The following is an 8,659-nucleotide window of genomic DNA, read 5'->3' as shown; positions in this document are numbered from 1 at the left end:
AAGTGACAACACATCCTCTTCCAGCAGTTCACCCTCGGCAGCCGCCGACGAGTGCGAAAGATTAACCCCTCTCTCGAACTCGTCAGCAAGCTCCATCTGCGATCCCCACGATCTCAGTCTCCTCGCTGCATCAGCAGGGGCAGGACCCGAGCCGCGGGGCAGATGATTGTCCCAATTCCCTCGAAAAAAGGGAGAAACGAGAGTGGAGCTTTCTCACTGAGAAACGCTCACAATGAACGCATTCCGTTCCCTCGAGAACAGAACGCGCGTGCTCTTCGCCCAAACACATAACGCAAAGGTCGTGTGCGTCATCTGGTGTCAGATAGCGCTGACACGGATCTGCACATCTCCTAAAGCGTCTCACAACAGACATCGTTCTTACCAAATCACACTTCAGAAACAAGGATCCCTGAATACAAAAAAAGATGATGACGTATTCCACAGGTGCTCCTTTTATACCCGCAGTCGCTCATTTGCTTACGTCATGGGCTTCCGCCTGCCAATGTCAAGTTCATTGTCGTTTTTTCATTCATGCTTCAGACACCGTTCACGCTGGAGGCATTCCCCTAGCGCCCTCTAGAGGACGCAGCGTGGAGTTCCCTTTCGAAAGGGAAAATTAACACTGAATCACAGCCTTTTGAAGTTTAATCGTCATGTTAATCTATATAGCAATTCTTGTCTTTCTGTCCCCAAATTGAAGACCTCTTATAATTAAGACTTTCTGTATCGTTTAAGAGTTTTCATGGCCTTAAATTTAAACCATTTAACTGAAGACTTTTAAAAGACCAGCTTAAACCCTTAGAACACAGTTTAATGCAAACATTTCTGTCATGCATTTGGCAAAAAGCTTTTGTTGACAATGCATTTTACCTTTGAAATTTGAGGCAAGTGCAACTTTGGTGTCCCCGTTGTTTGTGCGCAGTGATGTGATGGCGATTTAAATAAAATACAGATTTCCAAACATATGGCTATCCCCTTGAAATTGTTAAAAAGATCATCTATTTATCATCTTGACTGGAAAATACTGTTTTCATGGTCAGCGTTAGTGACGTTTCAACGTTAGTGAATGTTTACATCAGAGGGCACGTCCTACAGCGCTGAAATTAACACAGTGAGCGGCTGGAAACTAGCGACCTCTTCTGGTTGGAGATAGTATTAACATTATAAACTGAAGGCAATCTTTACGTGACTTACTTTTCAAATGTTTTAAAATTGATCATATGAGTCTAATATGATCCAGCGGGCCATACTAAAAGACATTGCGGGCCGTATACGGCCCACTGGCCTTCAGTTGCCCATCCCTGCAGTAATTGATTGATTCAATGCATTTGATAGTTAAAATGACTACAAATTCAAGTTTCACCGTCAGATGTGTCAACTTTGTCAGGTCTATGTCACCTCCGTCAGATGAATATTTTGAGGATAATTCATTATGATATTTTATATTTGTTGAGGAATTGTTGGTCATATGTGAAAATGTAATCTGTCTGCTAACATACTGATACTTACCTGGCAGGGGAGACACCATGATCAAGAAGGTGGTTCACCCAGGATGAGGCTCGGCCATTGCACTCCGGTTGTGCTGACCCCTGCGAATTCCCCAAATGTGGGAATCTCGACTGCATAATTTATGGTAGTGGGGGACTGCATTCGCGCTCTCCCCTGAATTTTAGGGGAAAGTTGTGGCCTAATGGTTAGAGAGTCGGACTCTTAACCCAAAGGTTGTGGGTTTCGAGTCTCGTACCGGCAGGGATTGTGGGTGGGGGGAGGGTGCCCTTGAGCAAGTCACCGAACCCCCAACTGCTCCCCGGGTGCCGCAGCAAAAATAGCTGCCCACTGCTCCGGGTGTGTGTTCACTGCTGTGTGTGTGCACTTTGGATGGGATAAATGCAGAGCACTAATTCCGAGTATGGGTCACCATACTTGGCCACACTTTCACTTTTTTCTGAAAAGTGCTGATTGCTGTTAAAGATAAAGTTATATTACACAATTCAAGAAACACAGACGGAAATCTTTATAATAAATATATTTATACATATTGAAAGTATTTTTATTTTTTTTGGCCACTGTCTGCCTTGGTAAAAATGAGTGTTTACTATACATCTTATAGGTCTTACATAATGTGAGTGAAAATTAATTTGTGTTTTTGGTGTCTGATGGTGCTAAAACAATGTTAGTGATGGCAAGGTAAAAAGCACATTTTGATAAAAAAGAGAAAAGTTGGGAGGTTGTATCAAAGGTATAGCTCAGTAGCTTAGTACATGTAAGATACATAAATGTAGTTCAATTTGTCTGAGTATAAGGTTTTCTTTTTTCAATATTGCACCCTGTTTTGTCCCACTTCTCAAGAATCAGTGATGTTATATAATGATTAAAAACTTGTGTTAATGCACAACACTTTTACTGCTACTGAGGTGTGATATGGGTAATGTTAGGGACAGGTTTGGTGGTATGGGTAGGTTTAAGGGTTGGTTAGGGGGTCAACAGTGTACAGGGGTCAATTTGATTACTATAAGGGAACACGGTTCAATCTGTTTATAATATATGTTTTATAGTATGTTTATATTATATGTTTCATAAATGAACAAGTATTTTCTTTTAAAAAAGTATTAGTTTTCTCCTGTTTATTTATGATTCAAGGAATATCCTGTTTAATGATATACTGTACTGAAGAGTAGTATACAAATGTGAGTGTTGAGGTAATAAAACATGTTTTTGCACCAAAATTACACTGTTATGTCTTTAGCAAAGCTAAACTTAACCAGTCACCCTTGTTTATATTATATGTTTCATAAATGAACAAGTATTTTCTTTTAAAAAAGTATTAGTTTTCTCCTGTTTATTTATGATTCAAGGAATATCCTGTTTAATGATATACTGTACTGAAGAGTAGTATACAAATGTGAGTGTTGAGGTAACAAAAAACATGTTTTTGCACCAAAATTACACTCTGTTATGTCTTTAGCAAAGCTAAACTTAACCAGTCACCCTTTACACAAACCTTGTTACAGTAGCTAAAAGTCCAATGTCCATAAAGATACTAAATGATTAGTAATCGTTTATAAACATTTACAAATGATGAATAGTTTCAAATGTAGTTCAAATGCTGCAAAAACATGAACAAATGATTCATAAATGATTAGTAAAGATGTGTGAATAGGGTAAATTCTGGTCCTTTGGGACACTTCTTGACTGCTCATGAAGTCATTAATGATTAGTAAACACTTATAAACATTTGCAAATGATGAATAATTTCCACTTTAGATTGGGTACTGGAAAAACATGAACAAATAATTAATAGATTATTTGTTAAGATGCGTAAATAGAGGTCTACACAACAAACAAAGACCAACAAATTAAGATAATATGAACTGAAAGTTTACTGACATTTGTAAGCATTTCAGTTTACATTAAATAATCATATGTTAATCATTAGGCTATGTTTAGTAAGTTCATTAGTAAACAATAACAAGAACATTATCTCATATTTCTAGTTATATGAATATATTTTAACCAATGATCTGTTAAGCATTATATAATGTGTGTTAATGATTTATAAACGAAAGTTATTATAAAGTGTTACCTTTTTGTAAAAGCTTGATTTTCATAGCTAGTTATAGATGTCAGATAAATGTATGTAATATAGTGAAAGTATTTTTAAAATGTTTTCTCATATAGTGTAGTAAATTATGAAGTAGCGTAAAATAGCTCATATAAAAGTATCTCCAAATCAAAAGTGCAATACTTGTGCCAATGGACTTTCACCACTGTAGATCACGTGTTCACCATTGTATCTGAATTTATATGTTAAAACCTATTTGCTTATGTCTTTTCACTTATCTCCCAGGAGATGCCAGTCACAGAGGCAGAATAGTAAAGAAGTCAGTTAGGCATGAGTCAATATGTCCCCCCCCCCACTCACACACCTACCCCCAATCATCTGTTGTCCATTCATTTTCTTTACTTTATAGGTTTTCTCAAGGACTTTGTTTGCGGAAAATTGATATGATCGAGGATGACATAGCAGGGAGCTCTACAACCTTGTAAAGATGGCCAAAAAAGTGCGAAAGGCATGTGTGGTGGCAATGGACAGATTGAGGAGAAGAAGAGGACAACAAATAGGGGGCAGAAGACAGTTCATTGTTATAGATGAGAGTCACTTTTGACATAAAAGAAAGGCAAGAATAATAATTATTATTGCAAGTAATATAATAGCTTTTAATATTACATAACTATTATTATTTAAATGTTAAACTATCCGCCATATTTACACAGGGTTTGAACCATGATCTATTCAAATGCATTTTTAATTATTTTTAAATAAATTTCTTTCTTTGGGCATTTTTTGTTTTCAGTATGGGCGAGGCAGAGTTGATGGAGGATAGAAAAGGAGGAAGTGGGTGTTTTGGCATGCTGGGGGTGAAATACCAAGGACACAAATCTGCAAAACCAGTTCTCCGCTTGGTTGAAAGGATGACCAGAAGGGAACTGATTCCACTTACTGCTCATCATGCCAAGAGAGGGTCCATCATCATCAGTGATGAGTGGAGGGCTTACAGACATGCTCTGCCCCAGCTCGGTTACAGGCATTATACTGTGAACCACAGTGTGGCATTTGCTGATGCCCAGACAGGAGCTCATACCCAACACATTGAGAGGGCATGAAGAACCTACAAGGAGAATGTGTGGAGGATCAGGGGAAACCGCACAGAAGAATTACTGGTGGACCACCTTGCAGTTACTGAATGGCACGAATGGCTGGCAAAAGAATATCACAATGGACCCCTAGGTAGATAGATGATGTTGCACTTTCAGTGGTATTTCCAGCAATTCTGTCAGAGGTAGATAATTTGAAAAAGAATGGAAAGCTTCTCCCCATAATTAAGAGAAAGTAAAAAGTAAGGTGCTGTGCCAGTTTGGCAAGGTTATAGGTTTTAATTCTAGTTTAGGGGAACGTATTCCCCTTAAACTGTTGAGAGAAAGAGTTGTTACCATTTGTCATGTGGCGATTATAGAAAAGCTTTGCAAAAAAAGTTTTGCAAACCTGCCAGTTAAAGGGTGTGTGTGTGTCTGTGTCACACCCCTGTGGACTGTCCGTCGTCCTGCCTGTTCTCTGGCACAGCAACACCGTGACAGAATCACCGACCAAACCGAAGACAAAAATGATGGCTAGCGAGCTGTGTTGGAAGAGGCAGCTGGTTTTGGTCCGTAGAGCACCGGCGGATTGGAGGTTTCGATCGCTGGCTGCTCGGAAGTCGAGATCGCAGGCCGCCGCCGACGCATGCCCGCCGGCCGCTGGCCTCTCAGCGTTGCTGGACATGGCGCTGCCGCTGGAGTTCACTGCTCCTATCCTCACCCCAGAATTGGCTCTAGAAAGCTTTCCTTCGTCTTCTGAGTCTCCTTCGTCTCTGCTGGCTCCGTCCAGCTCTCCATCGTCTTCTTCGCCTCCGCTGGTCCCGTCCAGCCCTCCATCGTCTCTAGAGCACCCCCCAGTGCCAGCTCCAGCCCCAAAACTCGCTCCAGTGCCAGCTCTTCGAAAGCGCTTTGCTGTGCCTGCTCCTCCAGAGCACCCTCCAGTGACAGCACCACGTAAGCGCTTCCCTTATCCCCAGTTCAGCTCACGGAGAGCTCCTGATTCAGAGTTAAGCCCAGGAAGGGCTCCTGTTCCCGAGTTCAGCCCAGGAAGGGCCCCTGTTCCCGAGTATAGCCCAGGACGGGCCCCTGTTCCCGAGTTCAGCCCAGGAAGGGCTCCTGTTTCCCCGTTCAGCCCAGGAAGGGCTCCTGTTCCCGAGTATAGCCCAGGAAGGGCTCCTGTTTCCCCGTTCAGCCCAGGAAGGGCTCCTGTTCCCGAGTATAGCCCAGGAAGGGCTCCTGTTTCCCCGTTCAGCCCAGGAAGGGCTCCTGTTCCCGAGTATAGCCCAGGAAGGGCTCCTGTTTCCCCGTTCAGCCCAGGAAGGGCTCCTGTTCCCGAGTATAGCCCAGGAAGGGCTCCTGTTTCCCCGTTCAGCCCAGGAAGGGCTCCTGTTCCCGAGTATAGCCCAGGAAGGGCTCCTGTTTCCCCGTTCAGCCCAGGAAGGGCTCCTGTTCCCGAGTTAAGCCCACGGAGGGCTCCTGTTTCCCCGTTAAGCCCACGGAGGGCTCCTGATCTCGAGTATAACCCAGGAAGGCCTCCTGTTTCCCCGTTCAGCCCAGGAAGGGCCCCTGTTCTCGAGTATAGCCCAGGACGGGCTCCTGTTCCCGAGTTAAGTCCAGGGAGGGCTCCTGTTTCCCCGTTCAGCCCAGGGAGAGCTCCTGTTTCCCCGTTCAGCCCAAGAAGGGCTCCTGTTTCTCCGTTCAGCCCAAGAAGGCCTCCTGTTCCCGAGTATAGCCCAGGGAGGGCTCCTGATCCCCCGTTAAGCCCAGGGAAGGCTCCAGGCCCCTTAAATTTCCCCAAGTATTTTTTTTGGGGGGGTACTATGGCTCCAGATCCGCCATGGCCTCCCGAGTCCCCTGCTCCGCCATGGCAACCTGAACTACCTGCTCCGCCATGGCCTCCTGACCCGCCCTAGAGGCTTCCCTTGTCTCCGCCCTGTTCCAGAAGTTTGGCCATATGCTCGCGGCCGTAGTGGCCGAGCCGGCTAAGGCCACGGAGGATCCACCATGGCCTCCCGAGTCCCCTGATCCGCCATGGCCTCTCGAGGTCCCTGATCCGCCATGGCCTCCCGAGGCCCCTGATCCACCATGGCAACCCGTGTCCCCTGCTCCGCCATGGCTCCCTGATCCGCCCTGGAGGCTCTCCTTGTCTCCGCCCGGTTCCAGTCCTGCACCAGCCTCCAGGGCGGCCGCCCCCCCTCCCCAATGATACCATTACGGCGCGGAACGTGTATAAGAGTTTATACAAAATTTGTTATATTTTATAGAAAACGTTATTTTGTTACTGCATTGTTGAAATAAATGTTATTCTGCTGTCACATTTAATCATTGTTTCCAATCAACAATGTTGATTGAATGATTGAAAGAATGATTGTTTTGCAGTTTACAGTAATCTACTTTACAACGTTTTGCAGATGATTTACATATTGACACATTTCCATTGTGACAGGTGAGGAATAGCAAAAATGAATTTTCACATTAGTACATCTGTTACAGCAATTAGGGGATGCAGAAAGCTTTGTAAATGCCTTGTATACATGTACAGATCATTTGTAACAGGTAAGAAAGATCTACGAATGATGAGTAACACATTTACACGTGATGAGTTGTTTACACTTTAGATTAGGGGATGCAGAAAGCTTTGTAAATGATTAATTCATGCGTTTACACATCATCTATAACAGGTTTTGAATACTTTGTAGTGTGTACTGGAGTGTAAGTGCTGACTGGTGAGGGTATAGACAGATATACCCTGAAGATGTCAGATGTGTATGACAAACATGGAGTATTTTAACGCTGTGCACCTGATGTGATCTTCAGTGGAGGGTAAATCCCACATACTCCATCACAGAACAAAAGTCTGTGCTGATGAGATAAATTATTTAACACAACCCACTGGAATCCCCTGACTGTAAGTCATTTACACATGTTTATTAATTTGACAACAAATAATTTATTATTCTTAAAAATATAGCTTTAGCATAATTGCATTTTTGTGCTTTTTAACAGACCAGCTTACAACTAACAACTACAATTATAACTAACGAAACATAAATAAATTATATACTGATCATTTACTAATGGTTTGATCATAATTTGTTCATGATTAACAATAGCTTATTGAGAAAATAGTGCAATGTTGACATTTCAATGATTTATTAGTGAATAATAATATATTAACCAGAAACGTATTAACCATTTACTAAGGATCTGTTTGATTATTTCATGATATGCTATTTTTTAAGATAACATATGACAGATTTGTAAATCGTTAGCATATTACTTAATAATCATTTGTGAACGTATAGTCATGTTTTGTAGATGATTAGTTCATCATTATGTTCATCATTTGTAAATGATTTATAACTGAATCTACAAAACATACATACAAATATTAACATATCACTTATTAATAATTCATGAATGCATAGTCATGTTTTGTAAATGATTAGTTCATCATTAACTAATCACTTGTAAATGACTTGCAACTGAATTAACAAAACATACATAAATTGTTAGCATATCACTTATTAATCATTTATGAATGTTTCGTAAATGATTCGTTCATCATTAAAGGAGACATATTATGCCCCTTTTTACAATATGTAATATAAGACTCTGGTGTCCCCAGAATGTGTCTGTGAAGTTTCAGCTCAAAATACTCCACAGATCATTTATTATATCATTTTGAAAATGCCTATTTTGAGTGGAAGCAGAAAACGCTGTTTTCAGGCCTGTCTCTTTAAATGCAAATGAGCTGCTGCTCCCCGCCCCCTTTTCCAGAATAGAGCTACGCCATTAGAGCGCGTACCTGCTAAAAAACATCTGTTTTGGTTCTGATTATCATGTTTATCGTGCTGAAATCATGCGTTTTAAACCATATGAGTTTAAACTTCTGATAGACGGTTTTCTGAGTGCACACATCTGAAGCACACGGACAGAAAGCGGATGTCACAGCATGTGAGTACTAAACTAAGTTCTCATTCACACACAAGTTTACGTTAAAAACACACATGAGTTACAAAAA

The 8,659-nt window shown here is 41.7% G+C and overlaps 1 long non-coding RNA gene across 1 annotated transcript in view; it reads right to left on the bottom strand.

The window, feature by feature from the left end:
* Positions 1-1,518: 1,518 nt before the first annotated feature.
* Positions 1,519-8,659, bottom strand: part of LOC107730041 (uncharacterized) — a 7,712-nt gene continuing 571 nt past the window's right edge. Inside the window, exons 2-3 of the long non-coding RNA XR_001638646.1 lie at positions 6,807-6,810; positions 1,519-1,644 (exon numbers count right to left, since the gene is read on the bottom strand). This is a non-coding gene — a long non-coding RNA (uncharacterized LOC107730041). The remainder of the gene's footprint in view (positions 1,645-6,806; positions 6,811-8,659) is intronic.

Source organism: Sinocyclocheilus rhinocerous, unplaced genomic scaffold, assembly GCF_001515625.1.
Source record: "Sinocyclocheilus rhinocerous isolate Xijiao unplaced genomic scaffold, SAMN03320098_v1.1 scaffold2623, whole genome shotgun sequence".
NCBI lineage: Eukaryota > Metazoa > Chordata > Actinopteri > Cypriniformes > Cyprinidae > Sinocyclocheilus > Sinocyclocheilus rhinocerous.
This window is presented reverse-complemented; position numbering and strand designations above follow the sequence as displayed.